Raw genomic sequence first — 25658 nt, 5'->3', positions numbered from 1 at the left:
GATTCTTCAATCAAGATCAGTCAATCATCCTGACAAGAAAAATAATTTAAGATTACTTGGTGAGGGAATAAAAATGCATTACATGGGGTTAAGTCCCAACAAGATTTGTGTTATCTCTTAACATCAGTGTCTGTATAGGCACTTAGCATTATATAATACACATAGAATATCATAACAGAAGATCTCGGTTTCATCTTTCAGTCTTTCAAAAAGTATCTAAGTTCCTGATCATTTAAATCTTTACTGATTATTCATCACTACCACATTTTCAGATAGGAGATGCTAAATTAGCTACTTACTATGGATGATATTCACTATGCTGCTGAGTGCAGTCACAGAGCAAGCCTCACAGAAGCAGGGGATGATAATGCTTTCTGTGCTCATCCTAAGTATGATGAGCTCCATATCAGCACCAAACAAGCTGCCACAAAAGGTGGTCATGGGGCTGGGCTGAGGAAGTATCGGTTGTTACCAACAGCTATCAGCTCTAATGCAGGTGATACAGAGTAATGTCACACGAACTTCATCCTCAAAAAAAAACTGATTATGCCAACAAACTCAGAGGGAAGAAATTTGCCCCAAATTAAGGCATTGATTAGATTTCACCAGAACCGATTTTTACACTAACAACACTTCTGGTTTCACTGTCCATCCCTAGGCCCAGTTAAGGCTCACTTCCACAAATATTTTAAGAGATGCAAAACCAGCAGAGCTCTGCCCAGGACTGCGCTACCTTCAGGAAGACGACATGCTCCCACCAACAGACCGTGCCTGTGCCCTGGTGAGCTGTTCCAAGCAAAAGAGGACTTTGATGAACTCAGAACAGCTTGGAGGAAGGTGCTTAGGCACACAGGGAAAAGGGAAATGAAAGATTTCTCTCTCCTCCCTTTCAGCAAAGACTGTCTTTCACTTTCATCCTGTGGGGGTTGACTTCATGTGCAGAGAGAAGATGCCTTAAAGACTCAGGCAGGAGAAGTCCTTGGGAAGCCTCTTGCGAGGCAGCAGGTAGGCAGGACACCAGTTCCTTGGTCCACAGCTTAGGAGAGTGGGCTGGCTGTCCACTGCTACCACGCTTCTGGTGAAAAGCAAAGCTGAAGCCTCTTGATCATACAGTATAACTTCAACTTCGTACAAGTCAAAAATTCCTCTCTGACTTCATATTATTGCTTTTTTTATTGCCATTGACCTCAGAGGCCTCAGCTGAAGTCAGGTCCCCACTGTGCCAGGCACTGCACAAGCATATGGTTAGAGACAGTCCCTCTCCCTGAGGGTCTACAGCCTAACTAGACTAGACAGACCAAATTAACATCATTCCTACTTTCCAAGTAGAAAGCTGTGACATAGAAGATTTTCAACAGGAGCGGGGAACCTAAACGGTTCTAAAATACAGCTTTCAAGCTTTCTGGGTCTCAGAAGGAGAATAAAACTCTACCTTCTCCTACTACGAAAATACAGCCTGACTTTGGAGTGACCTTCAGAGCCTGAGATACAAAGGGAGTATTTGGCCTCACTCAGAGCATGAAACCTGGCCCCGGTCACACAGTCTGCTGTAACAACCTGACAGGCTTTTACATCTCTAAATGCCAAGGTGAGCATTTACTTTGAAAGGGAAAATGTTTTAAAAACCAAAACAGCTCTGAAAACTGTTAAGCAAAGCTGTCATCGGTAAATTATTCCTTTCTGCTAGTATATTTTTTTTCCCTCCTGTAGTATGATCTGAGAGCTAAGTACAGCAGTCAATATGTAGTAATCAGGCTAATGATTGTCTAATAGCTAAATTAGAAGAGTGACTCTTAATCATGCAATTGATGCCAATAGTCTAGCACCAAAATCCAGACGTGAAGCAAAACTCTTTGATTACACTTCACATTTTTAAAGATCTAATTAACTTTTATAAGACTTCTTGATTTTTAAAATATCTTAAGTAAATGGAATGTAACATCGAAATTCTATAGAAAGCAGCAAATGTGTTTCTTTGACATATCACTTGCTAGGTCTACAAAGATGGTAGACCTCCATACAAAACTGTTAAAATTATGGAACCCAGAAACGTCTATAATGTTACAAATATTTTTATATTTGTATTAATTTTCTATAAACCTAAACTCCCTAAAAAATATAATTTAAAAGGTCTTGCAGAAATACAATCCATTAAGCACTATGTAATCTACTCCAGGACTATCTTACAATGAACCCTAAGTGAATTTGTCCAGTTGAAGCTCAGAGAAAAGGTAAAGGGAAAAGGGAAAAAAAAAAAAAAAAAAAAAAGTAAAATATAGACAATATAAAACATGGACAAAAAGACAAATAAGCCTATGCAATCTCCATTCTGTGCACTAATATATTTGATTAGTCATGTACCAGTTCTATCATTCATATTAGGAAAGAGCTTCCATTAAATTAGAGTGATTTCAAATCCTTTATTACAAATCTGTTGAACTTCTCCTAATGAAACAGGAATACAGAGATTCTAATTTTAAAACAACAAAATCTCAAAATCTACTTTGCTGAAATTACTGACAATGGAACAGGGGAACCGTCTGGCCTCAAATAAGATTATAGTTCCTGATGCCACAAAAAAAACAGTATAAATATTCTACCAGAGAGTTACTTGCAGTCTGGATGATCTTGCAGACTTCCTGCCAGAAAAGCATCTCAGAAGCCAAGGGGAGTATACCACAGTAAAAAAGAAATAAGCTATAAAACCTACATCTAATGCTCACTAAAATCAGTGGGCAGTCTTTTGGATGAGTATAGAAAAAATTAGTGCAATTGATGAAGCCAAAAACCATTCTTCTTACTTAGAAAAATATTTCTAAGCAACCAGCAAAGTAACTGCATGGCTACAGCAAGCAGGATTTGGCCTATCACTGCTGGAGAGAACTAGGGAACACAACGGCAACTAAGAATATTTCTTTGAGGGATGGGTCAGGGAAGAGATTTAACACGCTTTTCCCCTATCTACATATTGAACTTGCTGAAGTTTTGACATTCACTTCAATCATGTCGAGTACGCTTTCCATCACGGGGAAGCTACAATGCACTCTCTCATTTTAAAGGAACTTTGGACTGCTCTCCATCCACCTAGATAATGAAAACAAGATCCTCAGGTACAACAACACTTCAGAAATCAGATAATGAACTGAAATCATATGTTTCATGGATTAGGCTCTCTCTGAATCAATTTATATTGAGTATTTTGCTGGGAGACTGACCCAGATTCCATACATTTTTTTAATTACCGGAAAATCACTTCAGCCAATTCTCCCATTACGGATGACATATTTCATCATTGTTCAATATTAAATCATAAAGGGAAGAAAAACTTAATGGTGAGGTGTAGGAGTTTGCATTTCACTTCCCTGCAGAATTTTACTGAATGCTCATGCCTAGTCTTTATATGTGATTAGTCTGATGGGTCACTGAATTGCCTTCAGATTACTAGGTCCCAAATTCAAAAAGTGTTTCTTCTATTATTATTACTTTAAAATTCAGTCTGCTATTTTTTTAACAAAGGTGAAAGTCAAAATAGAGTTTTATAATATGTTATAATAATATATTTTCCCTGGCCCCCTGCCTGCAGTTGTTTGGATAGCTGGCAGAGCATGGTATCTGACAGTACAGGAACAGTATGGATAGTTTGCCATTCCTATGGGGATCTATCTTTGGCAATAAATTTGGACTAGATGTCTGTTAGTAGAGTGTGTCAAAACTGTGCCAAAAGCACTTTTGGATGTATAATAATAATAAATGAGTGTTGCACAGCATTAGTAGAGGAATTCTAATACAAGTTGTCCATCATCTCACAGTAAGTTCTTTACCATGTTACTGAATTTATGTCTCATAATAAATTAACCGTATCAAGTACTTTATCCAATAGGTTCAGTAAAATAAACATACATAAGTCTAGGCAACTTCCATGCCAACAGAACAATGCCCATATCCCTGCACATTCCTTTAGCATACAACTCAAACAAACACAAGTCTGAAAGCCAAATTCATGGCTGGAGCAGGAGGGCACATTAGAGCACAATCTGCAGAGCTGGGTGCACTCACACCAGTCGTCAGCCGCCTGCTAGTTTGAAGTTCTGTAGAAATCCTCAATTAATGGCGTATATAGAAGTTTGCTTCACATTCCACTATACTGAGTCTGTAACAGCCAATCTAAAAGGGCTTATCTTTATATAGTTTTCCAGTCTGATGCAGAAATGTAGACAATAAATCTCAGTAGGAAAAATATGACTTAATTGCTATGAGAATCATGCCAATCCTTTACAGTATAGTCATCAGTATTTATAAAACCATAGCCACTGTTCAAAGCAAACAAACACATAAGTAATGCAGCATGTTTAGTGAAGTCTCGTAAATATAAGAACAGGTAAATACCCAGAAGGATTTTGGCATCTTCAAATTCTGAGAGCATTTGTGAGAGAACAGGTGTGTTAGTATGATCAGAACCTCTAAAAGACAATGAGGTTTGGTACACTTGATGGTACACCAAATGACCATTACGAGCAAGGAAGCACACATGACAGCCCAAACAATCATTGTGCTCAAGGAAAATTTACACCATAATCTGCAGGTAGAAGAGTCAAAAAGGACCTAATTTAGAAAATGGAAAGTCACCAAAATCCAAACTTCACAAAGGAAAATACACATTAGTTCTAACTGCTTTTTAAGAATACTTAAAGAATTTGCTCTTTTAGAAGGGAGGACAGTCTGGAGCAGGCTTGGTCATATCCATGATTAAATCAAGACATGGTTAGAAATCTGTGATTCATCTTTCACCTAATAGCTTTCCTATTATTTGGTCTACAGACATGAGAACCATTTCACAACATTAGGTTTGAAAATGCTGACCAAAACTCAGGAATTAAAAACTAGTCCAACTTTAAGAAACATCAAGAACTCCTCCTTTGAAGCCAGCAGAAGTTACAGGTGATCCTACTTGCCAAAATGCCTATTTTTAAAGCTGCTTAAATATGGATTGGAAAAGGCTCATGTTTGAGCAGTGACTTGCAGGCACTGACTCCCCAGGGATGGCCTGTGGGGTGCATGCAGGAATGTAAATTGGCTGGATCAGAAATGCAGCACATGATGTCTTCTGCCAAGAGGTGTGTCTTCTGGAGGTATAATGGAGCAAAGAACAGCACAGGATGGGGGGTTTAAGATGCTATAATTAGCAATGCATACTTGACAGCAACATGACCTATGGACAGCAAAGTTGTCTGGAATTTCTGCTGTGCTGTGTACAGTGACACACTTTTCCCACCCTGAAGCACCCAAGGAGGGAATTCCTTTCCACTTCATTCCCAATGTTTCAGAAACACTCTACATGGCCCCTCAGGAAGACTCACTGCCAACGGCTCCACATGGTGTGTAAGAGAGGCTGTAACTCCCCCCCACCCAGATAAGAGCAGATATCTTCTGAGAGAGACTGCACACAGCCGCTCTCTGAATGGAGCAGCAGGCAGGCATCGAGCCAGGGTGCAGCTGTGATTGATGTGCACTTGGTGTGCTTTGTGGCTCACTCTATGATATTGCTAAAGGAAAAACTTCGGTGGAGTGACTGGTGCTTCAGTTGTGCAGTTTCTATCACCGGCAACGGGAGCTGCACAGCTCAACTCTCAGACCCACTGGAAAGGCACACTGGGGAGCACAGGGACTGTGCTAGATGGTGCCAGTGCATGGGCTTGGGTTAGCAAAGAATATATTTAGGAATAACACCTCAGCACCACATAATTTTTATTTGCATAGGTGTTTTTCTGTATTAATTTATTGTACCAAGGAAGTGATGGTGAGGGTTGCACTGCAGCAAATGGCACCAACCTGAGTGCGAAAGGCAGAGTTGGGACCTCCCACTACAGTTTACCCAGTAAAGGATCACTCACAACGAGTCCAAAGGGGCTAACACAGAGCAGAGGGAAACTACGGCTGCCATTAACAGCCATCCAGTAGCAACCAGCAGCAGGAACCCACCTGTTAAAACACCACCAGCACTCAGTGATGAAAATGATCGCAACTTTCAAGTAACCCTGATTTTACTCTAGGAGTATGCACCTCTTGGCTCTGCTCTTGGGGCAGTGTATCTGTGTGCTGCCTCCTACTACAGGGAAATGGGAGAAATGTAGTTTAACTCTATGCTGGGTTTTTTTTTTTTATTATTATTTATTTATTTTTTTTAAGGCTAGAAAACACCCCTCTTGTAGTAGGCGTAAATATACTTCAGCAGTTAAGATGTTGGTTCAGCCAACCGAGATAGAGTAATTTTATTTCAATAAATGGTATTTTCAACAGTCTCAGATGAATATTTGTATTTGTCATAATGGCTTAGGAAAGAAAAGTCAAAATGTTATACTGTGAAAGCACTCTCTTTGCCTTTTCTTTATAAATACTGTCATTTTAATTGAGATACAATTTCCACTTTCCTGCAGAAAAAGCTAGATATTTCTGAAATATATTTTTTCAGTGCTGAAGAACAAACAGCAGACATTTGAGGAAAGTCATATTATTTCCACTTTTTCATCTGAAAGAATATACTGGCTTACTGTGCCTTGAGGAAAGGCATGAAGGTTAGAGTGCTGTGGCTCAGATGTTCCTGAGGACTACTCTGGACATCTGCTATAAAGGTGTTGGTGATAGCGGAGGATTGGTCTCAGAGTAGTCCACCTCAGTTCCAAGTTAATTACTATTTTTCAGTGGTCACTAAATGACCGATTCCTTTCTGTAACATTTGTATTCTGACTCTGATTTAAAGGGCCTCTGCTCATACCAACATCCACAGCAAGAGCAGATTCTGGGGAAACCTGTCACCCTGCAATAGCAATACAGGTTTCGGCAAAGTAAGATTCCCCCAGCAAACATTGTACAAGCACAGTTTTGACAAAATATCCACCTCTACCCTAGGTCTTTTGCTAGTAAGGGTCTGAGCTCTTCACACTCCTGACCTCACCAGCTATATTGACAGAGGTCAACAGGAGAGACCCAGTCTAGCCTCTCCCTTTTCTTCCTCCAAAACAGTCAACTGAAAATAAGTCTCCAAAAATGCAAATACATCAAATCAGCCAAGCATTTTATGGAGAAAGAGATGGTTGGAGAGTTCTCTGTAGCCCCTCTGGGGCTGATGTAGCACAAGTCCCCCTGTTGTTGCCAGCACCCCATCTGCCACTCGGCGCTGCTGAGATCAACACCGAATTTGCCTTCACAACCAACTGCTTGCTTTGGGTGCAGAACCACCCCTGAACAGGACAGCTGGAGATCTAAACACCTATATGGTAGGGGTCTATAATTAATTCTGGACGCAGAAGCATAAGCACTTTTTCATTCAAGCCCCTGGTAGTTCGTTTTTCTGGTTGTATGTTACATTCTTGGGCTCGTGTACATTTTTGTCTCTAGCTCTCTCCAGTTCTAGCTCTCAGTGTGCACCCATGCCCACTGACAATGGAAATGGGAAAACCTAAGCCCTGCTTCATAAATACAAAGCCTGTAAAGGCCACCTAATAGCATTACAAATTTCTTAACATAGTTTAGTTTGTGTACATGCAACTCTTAAAAACTCTGATTTTCCCAACAACCAGAGCTGATGTGTTTTGATTCTGCTTTTATTGTGTATACTAGCTTCTATTAGTACCATCATAATTATATATACAGAGCGATTAATTCATGAAGTAAAAGCTTTTCTTCCTTTCTAAAAGCCACTTAATGTAAACTGTAAACATCACAAACACTCTCATTCAGATTAATTCAAAGTTCTTAGCCGGGGCCAAGAGGCAAACAATGATGGATGGCTTTAGGCAGGGCTTGCTCAAATTTGCACTGGAACCACTCCTAGCACCTTCTTAGAGTACAGCAAGCTGAAAACCATCAGCAATCATTCCAGATAGGCTATAATGCCTTGAAAGATCATGTAGTTTTTCTGATGTGATGCATCTGGTGTTGACAGGAATATTAAAAATCACCTCTTCCCAAAACCACTAGTCCTTTACATCATTTATGCATTCAGAAAAACCCTTAAGCAAATCTTAGTATAATTTAATTATCACAGCATCTAGTGTCACAATCATGGTCAAACTTGCCCTATTTTAAAGAATATTCCATGTAACAAATATTGTAAACATAACAGTGTTTTTTTCTACATGTAATCAGAAATATGTCTTCCAGAGATACTTAATAAGGTTGACCACTTTAGCCAGAGAGCAGCAAGGTATATAAGAACATGTATAACTTCAAGCATATGGGCTTTACCCCTGATAACAGCTGGGCAAGTCACATATTTAAGTTAAGTACATACTTAAAGGCTTTATGGAAACATGAATTTAATTCATGTGAGTTTGAAGTTAAGGGTTGTTTGGGTTTTTCTACCCCTCCTGTTTGGACTGATTTCTTCAGCACTTCTATCATTTTTGACTGATTATTACATAATTTATTTTTAATTTAACTTAATACATGCCATATTTCCTTTCAGACAGAACACTTACTTTCTCTTTAATAGATTTCTGTCTTGAAATACTGACCTATATACCTCTGGAAAGAAGTAAAATACAGGCTCTTGTATAATGCCTGCTGAAATCGGTCTTGAACAGGTGCGGGATCTGACACACATAGAAGCCAGTAAAATGCAAATGGTATTTAGTTATTGAGGCAAATGGCAAGCTTTAAAGCACCACCTGTGTATATTTTGCAACATATCATGAAAGTGGTGAGAACCGTCCTCATTTATTCATGCATTAACTTGTGACATTTGGCTCAGAACAAAAAGCTGTAGAAAGGGGTAAGTTATGAGATGTCAAGGAAAAATGATATGTCACATTGTAAGATGGTGCACTTTATATTTTACTGTTCACTTCAATGTTATTCTCAGCCCTGTAGCAAGGAAACAGTCTGCTTGGGGGTGGGGGGAGGACGGGTCGTTTTCCTTATGCACCGAAAAAGAGTGCCCAGAGTTACGTTCATCCAAGTACCTTGCTATCCTGACCTTCCCCTCCACTCTGTTAGAAAAGCACAAAACCAGCTGCCTTTTTGTTCTCTCATTTCTGCAATGCAAGATTCTCCATCTCCCATCTCCCCCAAGAAACTCAGCAAGAGAGAAATCCGCTCACTCCAAGAAGCCAGCATAACGCAAATTGCACCCAAAACATTATACAAGGTCTGTGAGGCAGCCAGGCGGCTGCCCCGCCGGTGCATAACGTGCCAGGGGACGATTAATCCCTAACCACCGGTGGAGTGTCCTGACCTCACGCTGCCTTTAATGCCACAAACTGCCGGAGAGGCAAACAAATCATCTCCCATGTCAGCATTTTATCTAAAGTTGAGTTTTATTTACTTATTATGCATTTAGACTGTTTTAATAGCTACAGAACCACATTAACATAAGAAATTGAGATGCTGTTTCACTATTTACTTCAATATATTTACCAGTAAAATCTGACAGCTGACAGCTTGTGAATGTGATGGTAATGTAATCATTACATTTACATTGGATAGAACAGAACTTTCTGAAATCGTGTGATAATATTTTCAGACTTAAATGATGGTTTAGGAATAAAGACATAAGTATTTGTTTATGAGTAATCTATCTTGAATATGTTCATTAGTAATATTCCTGAAGGCTTCCAATAAAAGTTATTTGAGATTAATTAGAAGAGAAACAGCTAATTTGTCTGCCCAAGTGGTTATCACATAAACCCTGACTTGAAATAGCACCTAAATAAAACAAATATAAACCTGCCACAAAGATGTGAACATGCTGTCCCAAAAGGCACAAACCACTTAACTTGTGTAATTGTCAGTACAGTCAAGAAAAGCTGTTCTAAGATTTGGTTTTCAACACCGGATTATACAGCATGTCCAAACAGAGCAAATTAAATTAGGCTGCATCTAAATTAGACTTCTTCCAAAGGCAAGATTACTTTACATCCACAGAAACCTTGATCTGTGTTAGCAGCATCTACTAAAGATGACAGCAGAGGAGAATTTAGAAAGCCACTCTTAGATCTGATCCGATTTCTCCCATCCTTAGAATAAGACCACACGCAACTCACTCTCACTGAGTTCAAAGGACACCAACAAACCCCATTGTTCTTGTAATACTTCAATGTTTTCATGGAAAAGTTGCCTATTATAGTCTATTCTGTTCAGCTCATCTCTTCTTGACATAAGCCAAATAATCTCTCTATTACTGCATTTATTTACAGAGCACTTGAGCAGAACTTTATCACCTAAAAACATCTCTAGCATCTCAGCATAATAAACCCTAACATGAAGAGATCAATGTCAGTTTATACACTTCTTATTAAAGCATTCTAACAAAAGAAGAGCCTTTAAAGGTCTCTGCTGTTGAGCTTATTTTGGGATATAAAAAGATGACCCAGAACACTTAAGTTTGAATATTTCCCTGCTCCATCTTTTCAAGACCTCTTTGTACATCACGTAGAAGTGGCAGGGGACAGGGGAGGGAGGGGGGAAAGCACTTTTCCCTGAGGGACCCTCCAAGTCTCGTTTAAGGATGTGCTTCTGCAAGTTGCACCTGCAGCTACCATTGAATTCAGCAGAAATTTGAAGCTGATGGATATCATATGGAAACCAAGGTCTGACTGGGGGAAGGTGGGGCTTTTCTGAAACTAATTTTTTTTTTACTTTATGAAAGTCAGAATTTACTTCTCTAAAATTTGTAGTGTATGCTAAAATCCAGGCTGCCAACTATTGATCAGTTCCGATTAATGACTCTCCAATCGATAGTATTACAGAGAAAACCAAACTGTTAACATGAGGGCAGAGTAAAGGACTGGGGAGGCTTGGGGGATGAAAATAATCCAGACCAGGCACTTCCCTGTTTTCAGTTGCTGCCAAAGGTGTTATGTGCTCACAGCAGGAAGATGGCTGTGACTTGCCCTGCTATATCTAGATAACAGATCCATGGCAAATATCCATGAGCTCCCGAGTGATAAATTTTTTCATTTATTTTCAATTTCAAAGACATTAATTAAGGGCATTGCATGTTTTTATTAAAGTATGGAGTCTATATGCTCTATTTTTTGGGGGAAATTGTTGTTTATTCAGAAATAATGTCATGGAATAGAATTGCAATAACCATTTCTTCGATCTCCACATTATCAAAATAGATTCAACCTTTCATCACAAATCCACATTTTACAGTCACAGAAAAACCTGACAGAAATGGTACCAAGCACAGCAACAGACTGGAACTGAAACATATTTCTGAAATTTGCTGTATTCTGGAGGAAATCACAATATGTTAAGTAGTAGTCTGTGAATGTCATGGAACTAATTTTAATTTATTTTTTATTTTGTTTTACAAAACAAAGAGATTGAGGTAAGAATAAGATCCAAGACAGTCAACCACAGCTTTTAGTCATCCAGACTGGATGACTGACACAAGACTATTAACTCTCTATACTAATTTTAATTGAGAATTTTTACCTTATTGGGGGTAAATGCTCCTGAACCTGCTTGTGCTTTGAATAACTAACCACCCCACCGTCACTCCAGTAAGTCACTGAGACATCAGGTGCTGCACTTGGACAGATTTAATCTTGATCTGTCTTTTTCCTCTTTCTGCACTGTCCCTCCTGACAGCACAAATCTCCGCACAGGGTATTTATAGGTTCCTTCTCGAAGATGGTTTTACTATGCCTTAACTCAGTAAGCAAGCCACAATCAATGAAAGTACATTTTTTCCTGGGTTAATGGATTTTGTACATAACAAGTTTTGTTCTGATTTTCTGGTAAGGTGCTGGGGGTGAACTGTGTTGCATGGACTTATGTCTTAACAGGCGGGATACAAAAGCAAGACAATAACTGGTAAATGCATCACAGGATTCAGGCCCTGTTTTCTTTAAAATTAAGGGGGCGGTGTTAATTAAAGCTTCATCTGACTAACATCCTTTTTCTTGTGTCCATCTTCTATAAAGAACACATTTAAGACAAGCTGCTCACAGTTAAACAGCTAGCTGATTTCTAAGTATTATTTAAACTGTGCTAATGCCTAAACAACCTTGTAACATTGATCTTAGCAACGTCAAGCCCTTAGAAAAGGTAGATCCCTCCCCAGTAGACATACCGCAGGTGAATGTAACAAACAGGTTGGGAGCTAGATGGCAAAGAGAACATGTTTTGAATAGATAAGGAAGGCACAAATGTATTGTGTACTAAATATTACAGAATATCCTTCAGGGATTAGCAGACTGGTGTAAACTGAAAAAATAATGAAAAATTAGTTTGCAGTAAATGGTTTGCCTCTCTACCACTAGCAAAAAATTTCCTTCTTATTAAGTACAGAGCTGCATTATGCATTTAGGTAATTGCCTGAAAAGATCTGGGACAGACAGAAAAGTTAAGACCATTGGAAAGTTAATTTGGACTTTCAGTGATGACTCAGAAGTATTTTCTTCAGTTTTGAAACAGAGTCCTTTCCTAGTAGACAAAAATCCCTCTTCATCCAAAAATAGGTTAAAAATCATTCAGGAGAAGCACAGCCGAACAAAAGGTCGATCTTCCCTCAGTTCTGTCACCCATTCTGTATCATAAAGAAAGAGGTGGCATAACATGTGAAAAGAGAAAAGGCATCAGAAATCCTGGCAGGAAAAGTGCAGCCAGCCTGCTTTAAGGGAAGGGGAGAATATGGATGGAGCTTTTGCCTGAAGAGCAGCCCAGAAATGCACGGTTCCTGCACAGCAGGAGTCAGGCATTGCTGCACCAGGGACACGCTCCCGACTGCAAACATAACCATCAGATACACACTGGTGTTTCCTCCCCAACTTTGCATATTGCCAGTGACAAATAACAACCATTTGGCAGTGTCTAAATCAACCATTATGGGAAAGTAACGCTGTACAACTCCGAGACTTAGGTACAAGAAAATTTAAACTACTTATTATGATATTAAATTTGTTCATTATATTATTAATGAGACAATGGCTGAACTGCCTAGCATAGAAAGGTGACAATCAGGTGAAAAGGGGGGGCTGTTATCAGTATTTAATTGTGCAAATTTGGCAGATGTTATGAAAAAATCAGGGGGAGAGGAAGAAGGTAAAAATCAAATTACAAAACCATGATCAGAAACTGAAAACAGTGCTGACTTGTAAATAAACCAAGAAAAACAAATCGAACATTCTTCTGTGGTATGGAAAGGATATTTAAAATGAACAAAAAAATATATATGGTCTCAAGAAACCAAGCAAATTCTCAGCAGATTTCTTCTAAGAGAAAATACAGTACTTCCTGAGTTAGAGGACAGTATTTGAAAGGGTAATTAAAGTGGCTCATGATGACAAGTACTGTGTAAATAAAGACATGGGAGTGATAAATAAGGTGCTCATGGAAATGTTGTTCTTTATTTTCTATGGAACCTATAAAATTTCCATTCATTTTTCATCTCATTGTGTTTCAAGGAGCTACATTTGTAATAATAATTTTGTTAAACACATTCACAAAAAACCCTCTCTGCAACAGGAACAATGCATCATACTACATCTCACAGGCTACTGGAAAATTATTTTCAGGTACAAAAATATATCCTGTGAAACATTTTCCCATCAGGTTGTTAGCATAAGTACATTGGAAAGGGGAAAAAAATGCTGAGTTGGGACATGGATCAGAAAATAATTTAAGCACTGCCTTAACTGTGTTTGTGAATTGGGACCTTAACTTTTTTTGTTGGAGAATTGCATATTGTTGTGGTACCTGTTTAAAGCATGCCAAGATTCATTCTGGATTTAAGATAACTTTTGCTTCTGCAGACCTAAACACAAGGTCTTGCTGGTGATAAATTTCTCGATGATTTAAGTTAACTCCTCTGTATCTGTGCAGTGTCTCTTACTCCAGAGAGATACTGGAGATCCTTGGGCCAGTTACTACAGGTCAGAGTAGGTTTTAGCAGAGCGATGCTAGCTCCCAATTCAGAAACTCCATGCAAATGATGCTGAAGTGAGTCAATCAGTAAGAGATGAGAGAGAGAACATCTTGTCCCCCATTCTAACAGTTGTGGTACTCTAACAGCATAGGAGTCAGAGTACCCGACTGCTTCCTTCTGCAAAGGCAGGATTTGCACAAGTCCATTAAGGAAGGCAACCTGAGAAACTGCAAAGGAAGAAAGGGAGTGAATAAAAGATGAAAAAATTGGCCCAGAGCTCTTTGACAGAAAAGATGCAATTTTCTCCAGCCCTGCTGGAAGGAATATTTTCCTTTTGGTTTAAAATTAGGCTTCAAAGCCTTGATATTTGTAATGCATAACTCCATTAAGATTGCTTAACTGTCACTCACAGAGATCCAACCTCTTGTAATCTCGGCATATTCGCATGGGCTTTTTGACATCTTTCTCAAAAAGGCTGAGCACTAGATGTGCAGGCTGGCACGCAGAGGCCAGCTCCAGCAGGGTTTAGCCCCTGGATTACAGCTGTGCTCCTTGAAGGCAGAGCTCTAGCTGCTAACCTGCACCGTGGGGCTGGGTGCTGACCCACCAGTGGCACACGCTAAATAATTTCCCAGAGGAACTTTACTAAGCGCCCTGTCGTTAGCCTGGGTGTTCATTTCAGCGGTGACTATTCTTCTGGCCACCCAAGTATCTAATGGCACTTCATCAAGCTGTAGCTGAAATCTGAAAATACACATATGTTTTTTAAACACAACTGTGCTTTAATTCCTTTTAACTCTAAAGACAGCACACAGCTGTTTTGAGCTAATGGATGTTACTTCTATTGTAAGATTGCTTGAAAATATAACAGATCATATAATGGCAAACGAACAAATACATTTTTATCAACCTCTGAAATGAGTCATTTGTCTTCTGGGCTATGTACTGAATCGTGACACCAAATGATAAGTTTTATCTCTTTTACTGTCAAACTCAATCTCAGTCAAGCCCCAAATTGTTGAGAATACAAGTGAAGGGTGAGCTTTACTCCTGAATGAAAATATAAGAGAGGCTGGCTAGCCGGCCTTTCCCTAAGTGGCTTTAATCTTTGTGAGGTTTGGCTTAAATGAAAACGTATGGCAGTGTCATCCTCCAACAGTCAAGCACGAGACCCCAGCACAATTCCACTGTCTGGGAAGGTTATCAGTGAGCAGAGTGCCTGTCTCCCCTCTCTGCCTTCACCTCCTTACTTTTCCTTGAAAAAACATTAAGCATTCTCTAGTCACCCAATCCCACTCTGCTGTTCAGTTAAACACATAAATTTCCTTTTATTACCTCTTTTAAACAAATCCAACTTTCCATCATACTGTACAATTAAAACTTAATTTTGTGTTAATCCTTGATAAATGATACCTAATATAAAGGCTGACCTCTTGGAGTAGGCTAACATTTAAGGCTTTGATGAAAACCAAGCACTTATGACCTATAAAGCAACAGCTGCAATATCTTCACTTAACTCATGGAGAGCTGGCTCATTTAAAAGACATCATATTATGAAACTCAATCACTTCCTTCTGAATTACTTCAGAAAGATCATGACATTTTGACAGTGACAAAGGTATCCCCTATGGACATCCTAAAAATTACTATTTACACCAAATTAGAAGCAGCAGAGCAAACATGCTTTATAGGTGTGGGGTGCAACCCCTGGTGCTAGTCATCCCAGGAAAAATTCTTCAGTAATGTGAAGTTGAATTTACACTGTTGTGGTGAACAGCATAAGATCTACAAAAATTCCTCCAAGTCTATCTTAAAATAAATATATTTAAAAAAATCAAAGACCGATGACATGGAAGTAAGAGCCCGTGGCAGAAAAGCAAGTGAAAGAAGATTTATGATACACTAATTTAATCTGAAATAACCTGGTTTCAGCCAGCCGAAGAAAACAGAACCCAAAGGAAATTTAGAGGAAATAACATTTAGGTCAATTTGGTATCTGTTTCAGAACTGATCATCAAAAGTAATGTGGTGGAGAAACTGTTGATTGTCATCCTCAACAACGGACAGTCACTGCTATCATATAAAACCTGCAGGCATGGCACGCCTCAACCAGCCACTACACATGATCTTCAGGGAAGGCATAAGGGTAAGAAGGTGGGAAGTACTCTGAGGCCATGGAGCTTGGGGGGATCGCCATGCAGATACTGCTCCTCCCAGCAGCATCGCTTCCCCCTGCCAGCTCTGTACCCCAACTCACCTCCTTGCCTGGGGCTTGCTCTCCCATTCCTCACTCTTTCTTTTCCCAGTCAAGAAAAGTATGTACCAACCCCTTGTCTCCTTGAGAGTGATGCTGTAACACGTGGCAATGCTCAGCATGGACAGACCCAGACTGCATATTTATAAGGATCTACAGGTTTGTTACTGCATGAGGCTGACTGACCGATGACGTGGGGGGATTTGTATTTAAGGGACAGAATCTCTGACTTTTCCGTCTTTGACCAGCACTATATTCCATATATAGACTTGGTTTTAGAGGGATGAGGGCTCCTTAAAGATTCTGCTCAGTGCAAGAAGCATGGAAGAATCCAGGCATGAATGTTCTATTATAATAAGTCACCATTTTAAATTGAGAATATTGCTGATTGTTTTCCTCCTAAGCATTATAGAAATGCTTGGACATGATCTAGAGTCCAAAAAGTACACCGTTTCCCACAGCATTGTCCTGGCAAAACTGGCTGCTCATGGCTTGGCTGGACACACGCTTTGCTGAGTAAAAAACTGTCTGGATGGCCGGGCCCAAAGAATTGCAGTGAACGGAGTTAAATCCGGTTGTCAACCAGTCAGGAGTGGTGTCCCCCAGGGCTTGGTTTTGGGGCCACTCCTGTTTAACATTTTTATTGATGATCTGGACAAGGGGATCGAGTGCACCCTCAGTCAGTTTGCAGATGACCCCAAGTTGGGTGGGAGTGTTGATCTGCTCGAGGGTGGGGAGGCTCTGCAGAGAGACCTGGACAGGCTGGAGCCATGGGCTGAGCCCAACTGGAGGAGTTTCCATAAGGCCAAATGCCGGGGTCTGCCCTTGGGCCACAACAACCCCCAGCAGCGCTACAGGCTTGGGGAGGAGTGGCTGGAGAGCTGCCAGTCAGAGAGGGACCTGGGGGAGTGATTGACAGCCGGCTGAACAGGAGCCAGCAGTGTGCCCAGGGGGCCAAGAAGGCCAATGGCATCCTGGCTTGTGTCAGCAATAGCGTGGCCAGCAGGGACAGGGAAGGGATCTGACCCCTGTACTCGGCACTGGAGAGGCCGCCCCTCGATTCCTCTGTTCAGTTTTGGGCCCCTCACTACAAAAAGGACATTGAGTGACTCGAGCGTGTCCAGAGAAGGGCAACGGAGCTGGTGCAGGGTCTGGAGCACAGGTCGTACGGGGAGCGGCTGAGGAAACTGGGGGGGTTTAGTCTGGAGAAGAGGAGGCTGAGGGGAGACCTCATCACCCTCTACAGCTGCCTGAAAGGAGGGTGCAGAGAGCTGGGGATGAGTCTCTTTAACCAAGTAAGAATCGGTACAACAAGAGGGAATGGCTTCAAATTGCACCAGGGAAGGTTTAGACTGGATATTAGGAAGCATTTCTTTCCAGAAGGGGTTGTTGGACATTGGAATGGGCTGCCCAGGGAGGTGGTGGAGTCCCCATCTCTGGAGGTGTTTAAGAGTTGGGTTGATTAGGGATAGGGAGTAGTTGGGAACTGTCAGTGTTAGGTTAATGGTTGGACTGGATGATCTTCAAGGTCTTTTCCAACCTGGATGATTCTGTGATTCTGTGAAAATATTTTCTGACATTTTCGCTGTTTGTTCCTTTTTTTGTAAAATAATAAGTCAATAACTTATCTGATCCTTCTGCCAACAACACCAGAAGAGAAACATTCTCCTGCTAATTTATTTGTTTTTATCTGCCTGTAGTTTCTACAGAAACCAATGTCACCTGTGATCTATCTCTGTTATAACCTCTTGTGTCAGTCTGGTTTGCATTTTTGTCATAACCTTCCATACAAAATTGATATGTCATGAATAATAGATGTGCCACCTCATTATGTATCTCCATTTCAGAACATGTGATTCAATATCAAGAATGTTGCCTTTTTAAAAAATCCATACCATTTTAAAATAGTAAAACCTTGAAATTATTTTCAACCTGGATTTTGAGTGCTTCATAAGTCATTGCAAAACTTCTAATTAACTAAATGGACAAGAAATGTGGATCCACATCAATGGGGAAATGACAGAATACAGAAAAAATTATTTCAACAATCTGTGCAGGAAACACCAAGAAACAGGTAACATAAAGCAAAAGTAAGAAAGAACATTCCACAAACTTCTAATGAGAAACACCCAACAGTTGTGCACTTAGTCTGAGATTATGTAAAGTAGCTCTAATTATTGATCTCAGTTACGCACCATGTAATTTTCAATTTTACCTACTTCGTAAGTACTGCTTCATAAAGAGGAAATAGAGTGTAAGCTATTTTAAGTCTAACTATTTTTGAGGAGGAAAGAGGGAGCAAATGAACATCTGAAGTAAGATGCCAGGTTCTGCATGCTTAAAAATAACTGTGGGCCAAATTCCCCATTCAGCACATGCAGTAGAACTTCATCCTTTCTAAAGATCCAGTTTCAGTTGCAAGACTCTGTACTGATCATGAATAAAGGACTTTAGATTTAAGTATCAAAATTACTTCTCAGGTAACGCCAAAATTTTTATCCTGAAAGCCTTTGTTCAAATATAACTTAATCTTGCTCATAGGACAGATATGGATAGGAAGTGCCTCTTCCACAGCCTTAACTCAACTACATATCTTCTTTTGCATGAGGGGATTCCAAGCAATACCTGTCTTCTGCTGGGAAATTTCTAACCCTGTACGAATGTCCTTCTTTCAGGGCCGGGGTTATACTTCTGGAAGCATCCCAAATGCATATGATTGGGATGGGACAAGAGAAATGGGACTGCTTATCCTTCCCTGTAAAATAAAAGCAAAAATCTGGGAGGGTTCACTGAATCGGAGTCACTGGGAAGATCCAGAGAGCAGGGATCCCACTCTGCATAATCCACACCAGATCACAGATACAGTCCCTCGTCTAGCCTGTCTCCCTGATACCAGCAACCTCAATTTCTTTTCTTTGTGATATCATACCTTCCTCCACAATTGTCTACAGAGCATCCTTCCAGAAGATGTGCAGCTGAATTTATTCTGGTAGAAGAAGGAATTGGTCATGGTTAGTCTGTTAAACTACTAAAGAGTGAGCAGCATCATTCTTCCTTTCCCTCTTCTGATTGCTTTTGTAGAAGATGACAAATAAAGACAGAGAGAGCCCTGACTGGTTATCTGAGAAAAGGCCTTTACCTTCAGGAGAGGTTTCTGAGCTCTGGATAATACATTGCACAGAGACCCTCTACAGCTAAAGATGACAGAAGACAACTCTCACACTTTTTCCTGCTGCCTGGTTTAAACAACCGTGCTCAATATATTGCATGGTTTAGAGCCCATTCTGAAGCATCACCATACTTTCCTCATGAACTGTCAGGGAGCCTGAGGCATTGTAGCCACTCTGAAGCATTTTTCGAGATCTATTCCCAAGCTGAGCAAAACTTCACCAGTATTTGTGAGAATCAAACTGACTGCTGCAAGCATATACCATAAACACTTGATTATGCAGGTCCTAGTTTGTATAGATGTGATAGAAAGAGTCCTAAGTAGCATGATAGGAGATGAACACACAGTTTACAATGAAAAGATTTTATTTCACTATTTCTTTTTCTTTTATAGCATCAACAACACTACTCCAAATCAAGGTTTACTTCTCTTGTCTGATAGAGAAGCAGCTGGACTGTGTTTCTTCGATGAGCTCTCACCACCCCTAGATCTCTAACTCTTTCTGCCTATTTCCTTTCTCCTGCAACAAGTAGAGGAAGATGGATTTTAGCAGCCTTCTTACTCAGCCCCAGAGCAAGCCTCCGTAATTCTCTCACTGCAAGGGCAATATCTACCATCTGAATATTTCCACCCACAGCTGTGAACCTGATTTCACCACACACTTACCACATCTGTTCTTTCAGGACAGGCACAGAAAAACTACCAGCCTCCTTCCCCACAGCAGACTTCCAGTCAGTACTCTGTTCAGTCCTAGGAACTGCACGTGTGAATTATGCATACCAATGGGCATATATTTTGGCACAGCAGTTTAAAAAGTCAAAGAAAGCATGTAGAGCCCAAGATTATTGCTGTTGTAAAGCAAGCTTCAAAGATACCCATCACAAGTCACAGAATAAACAGCAATGGAACTTGTCCTGCCTAAAGAAAAATGAAAGAACAATGATTAATATGTTGTAATGGACTTTTTCATCCTTATCGCTTCCAGACTGTGGAATGTTATTTCTGGCACAGAGATTCTTGGTCAAGTATGAAGAGTCATCGATTGGATAAAGTGCTTGATTTAGCCCATTTTTATTCTATTACTGAATGACAGAAAGAGGTTTTAGACAGGAATAAAATCAATAGGGGGAAAAAGTAGAACTTAGCAAAATGGCTATAGCTTGAAATGAAAATGATATATTTGTAATGTTGAATTTTAGGGTAAGTATTAATAATAATATATTATTTTTAAAAAGTGTCCTTTATCCTTATCCTCACCCCCCCAAAAAAAAAGATTTGCAAACTGGTGCAAGCAACTTCCTTGACCTGAGCTGTCATATGAGGGTTCCCCTGTTCCCCTGTTGCCCTGCCAAAGCAGCAGGCAGTATCTCTGCTGGTCACCCCATTCCCCTTCTCATCATGAGACTTGGGTCCCATGAGACCCAGGAGCCTGGCAGGTCTGCACTGCACCGCACTCCTCCCCTCCCAAACAACAGGACATGGTATGGTACATGCCCCTCCACTGAACTAGTACAGAAGAGGGGCAGCAGGGGGGGAATAGTTTCCTTTTATGTGTGCAAAATCACAGTAACACCTGACAGGCTGAGGTCATATTTCTGGTCATACATCTGAAGTTGAGGATGTTCTCTTCCTCTCCAAAGGTTATTAATTGTTATTTATGTGAAATAATATTACAAGGTCCAGGTCAAAATTAGGGCCCTATAATGCCATACACTCCACATACCTGCAGTCAGGCACTTTCAGTGCCTTGAAATGTTCAAAATGTATTTTTCAAGGAAATTAAATTAGAGCAGTAGTAGAGGAAGTGCAATGTTAGCAGCTGCAATACTCTAGGACACTTCTCACTATCATTCATTAAACAAAAACTCTCTATGAAACATGTTTTATCCCAAGTGCCATTAATCTACACAGAGTTAACCAGCTGACCTCTCGTGTGTAGCACATTACAGAGGTTTCAGCATGCAGGATTTAAAGATGGAGATGATTCAGACTTTTCAGATCACCCAAGGAAGAGCATTCCTTCTGGTATGGACAGATTGGCAAGAACCAAGATAACTGGATATTCCTCATGCTGAAATACAAGGTGAGAGGATATCATCTCCCCCGGAGCATCTGAACACAGTCTGTCTCTAGAGAAAAACAAGACCAGTAAAAGTCACATATTTCTATTAATGAAAATAATCACAGCTTGGTTATGGTGACTAAGTTGTCATGGCCCCTGTGGCAGGCAGGGTTCACTGAATATTAGGGACAACCCTGCTTTGCCCATGCAGCTTCTCCCTGCTAAATGTGGGTCACAAAACTGCACTGTGACCTCTGCAGGTTTTTCTCCTAGCACTCCCTAATGGGGGCTTTCTCCTACTTGTCTTTCCCCTCCCTTGCACAGTCAACTGGGGCCATAATGCTTTGGCACAGAACCAGCAAGGTAAACACTGCCAAACGTCAAGATCCTCAGCAAGAGTCAACACACGCTTATTCTTCCTTCAGTTCTGTGATCAAAACTTCCACAGGGAGACTGATAAGGCAAGCGGACTGTTATTGTTAAATATAGCAAGTACACATGGGGTAGATTAATCTCCACTTTACTCCAGGGTAACTGATAGCCTGAGTCAAGTTAGAGAGATAGGAAAAATAGTTTCTTTCTTTGCTTAATATTACATTAAGTTTCTTGTTCATCAGAACAGGAATGCAGATCATAGGGGAAAAATCCACTTATTCATAACTTAAGGAAGAGGATATATGACAAGTGGTAAAGTCACAGGAAAGGGTGGAGAGCACAAATATCAATTGAAGAGAAGAAAGTTTCTAGTGAATGTACAGAAAATTGCTTGAAACTGGAACCACTCTGAAGCAGAGATACATCTGAAGGTCAGAAAGGACTGCTTTTGCCCTTTCTTCTAGCCTGCACCTTGAAGCACTGAGAACATTTAATTTTCCTCCATCTAGTTGTCTTCATTAACTGAATTTCCCCATACACACAGTCCTCTGTTCTGAGAGCTTGCTGGACAGTCTTGTATCCTTTAGCCACAGGCTCTTCCCTGGGTGGAAGAGGACGGCTCAAAGGAGCCCTGCAGTTCCTCATACTCACAGTTGAGCAGAGCCCAGTCCCAGCTCTTTTTGTGACAAAGCCTCTGCCCTGGGATGGCATGGCTTGGTCTCTTTCCAATGCATTCCCCCCCACTTCTCCTTCCACCCTTTTCCAGCTGTCCTTTACTGGAGGCCAGGGAGACTTGAAGGGGTGACACTTTTTCCTGCCCCAGCAACTGCATAGGTAAATATCACTGGTCTTTCCTCAGCGCCCGTAAGAGCCCATATCACGGGCTCTTTTCATTGTGCACCAAGGCCAGGGCCAAGGACAGACTGCTGCTTTGTAAAATGGAGACCCAGGGGAGAGGGGGGAGAGGGTATGTCAAGCTCTTATTGAAGTCAATGAGCAGGATCAAACCACTAATCTGGGTAAACAAAATACAGAAAATTACATTGATTTTAGATTGGCTTTAACAATGAATAATTGTGCTTTGATGTGCCCATAAATGTGATAAAAATCAAGGCAATATATTCAAAACAAAATAAAAGAAAAAATACAAAGGGATATTTTACAACTAGGCTCCATTACCATCTATCCTAACGAGATTAAGTAGTAATTGCTGTGTCAAGAAAAAATATAGTGGGCTCAGTGAATGAAAGATCTTGATAGGATCCCATTGTATCATAGGCTCAGGTCTGGTTGGAGAGCAGTGATGGGATTTTTCCAGCATTGCACAACCAATTTTTTCTTATTTTTTATTTTTTTAGTATCAAAGGCCTTTCTCTGGAAATGTAATTCTTAACAATAAAAGCACTCCTTTTTAAACATATCTGTAAGCCCTGCTGAAGCTAGCTGCAGGCTTTTCATTCTTTCACTTTAGTACAAAAGTATCTTGAAACCAGTAGTGTTTTTAAGCAAGCTTTTCTGGCCTGTTTTCTGGCTGAGGATGCAAGGTTTCTAGTAGAGGGGGGTTTTTTAGCTATTGCACTTGATCATCTCAAAGTGCAAACTTTAGTGCCATCTAAAATTAATGAATAATGGATAAATATAGTAGTTTGTTAAAGTTATTTGAACTTGCACTGCCCTGAATGTAATACATGTTTGTTTAGGCTCATGGGCTTCATAGTCTTTAAGAACTAGACACCAATATCACACTAGCATTCAAGAAAAATTAAGCAATTACAAAGTATTTTTGAAAGTTTCTGCCTTAATACTTTCTTGGACCTATACACTGAGTATAAGGTGAACAAAGGACAACAGTTGAATTGATACATTTTCTGTAGCAAGAGAATACTGGATTTCTTTGTCATAACATTAAATTGCATCAAGATAAAAATAGCAAGTCTAGAATTAAATAGCAGGTAGAAGAAACTCACATTTCCTCCTTGATCTCCTTGTCACCGAAATCCTTTAGGCAGGTGAGAAAATAAATTGCAACTTTCTGAGACACTTCCATACAGAATAATCTATTCCACAGAAGGCCTGGTGATAACATTAATGAGTGGTAAAGTAAATGCGTTTTGACGGTAATGGAACAATCGCTCTGGAACATGGTGATGGACACTAGCTGTAAAGACAACCCTAAGACATATTCTAACAGCCCATTTGTTCGAACTCTGCATGTTGATACAGTGTCAGTACAAGGTAAATGTGGAACAGGTAGCTAGCTTCAGGCAGCTGGAACAGTTGGGAACTGAAGGGCCTGACGAAAACAAAGAGCTGGTGCAAAAGATGAAATGGAATTTAGGTTTGGTCTTCCTTATTTAAGGGACCAAAGCAAGTGAGCTTCAGTGGCACAAGAAAATAAAAGAGTAAAGAAGCAGACACTGCTTCTTTTGTTCTATTAACTCAGCTGGCACAGATGAACTCACCCCTCTCCCATTTTCCTGCTGGCTGCCTCGAAACAACTGCACTTTGACAAATTACGTCAGCAAGTCAAATCCCATGCCTTGTGCATGAGGCTCCACCATTTGATCCAGTACAGCTGCTGCAGGTTTTGTTCCCATCTGCTCCTTGCTAAGGGTCCATGAGACAACAGCCTCTTCACTGGCACAAGTCTGCCAAGAGCCACCATGCTGCGTGGTTGTGAAACCCAGCATTTCTGGGGTATGAAATGCCATATGAAAGAAAACCAGTCTCCTTATTTCTTATGGTGGTTCCTTCCTCATCGTGTGACCATGTCTGCTCTGTTGTGGGAACCCACCCACGGAATATCACCTCTGGGAAAAATAAGCATGAGGGCCCCTTGGGGATCTGCCTCACAGTACAGACCTTCCAGAAGGTGTTGCATTAGCCATCCTCACTCCCATACCTTAAAAATGCAAGACCTACAAACTGCTGAAGTCACGCATCACAAACTGTATGGGAACAGCAACAGGCAAGCTAAACACTCCGATTAGAACAGTATCCTACGTGCAATTTAGAACACAACAAATTAAAACACCTTCTTGCTTATTTCTTTTAAGGTAGATATTTCATGATCAAAATATCGCAGACAGACTAAAGAGCCAATGCACCTCCAGTCAGCAGTACGAGACAAGGTGGGTGAAATACAGCTAACTGCCACAGTTGACCCAACCAAGAACCATAAAACTGTTTGGAAACAAACAAAAACCCCTAAAGATTCAGGGTCATGACAATGACTGTAACAAAATAATATATATTTTTGGTTATCCTAAACATTCTTAGTTGCGTATATACTTTTCCCTAAGACGCTTATATGATTTTCTATTTTTATGCACTTGTAATTGGAGCTTATCATTTACATATTACAGTGCAGTAGAATCCAATTATAGCAAATCTACAGAGAGACTGTATTTATTTCAGGAGAAGATGCTGAGGAACCGTGTCAATACGTAGCAACATAATGACCCGCTCACTTTCTGGCTTTCATGCAAAACATTGTAATGATTAGGTTTCAGACACTGCATGAGGATACTTAAGGATGAGCTATAAAACCATTCCACATCTGTGTTTGTTGTCGTAGCAGAACCATTTCTGGGAAAAACAGGGAAGCAAATGCTGATCCAGCTGCTAATTCTGGGTAACTCTTTTATGTCACTAACAGCATTATCAAACACTACTTCTTATAATCCTTTTTCCATCTCCTCCTTTCTCCATTAAGTATAAATTTCTTGTCATTTCCCCCACCAGCGCTGAAGCATAATTATAACTAATGTTAATTGCAGAGGTTTTACATTCCATGTAAACTCAGTTATGAAGAAGACAATTTGTTGATGGCAGATTGACAGAAAATATATAATAAGAGAATGAATAAAAAATAGAGAGTTCACATAGATTCTGGGACAGGCCAGGAAGGAAGACAATAAATTAT

Source organism: Athene cunicularia (assembly GCF_003259725.1).
Source record: "Athene cunicularia isolate RWA chromosome 9 unlocalized genomic scaffold, athCun1 chr9_part1, whole genome shotgun sequence".
In the NCBI taxonomy this organism is placed as follows: Eukaryota; Metazoa; Chordata; class Aves; order Strigiformes; family Strigidae; genus Athene; species Athene cunicularia.
Note: the sequence above shows the minus strand (reverse complement) of the source record.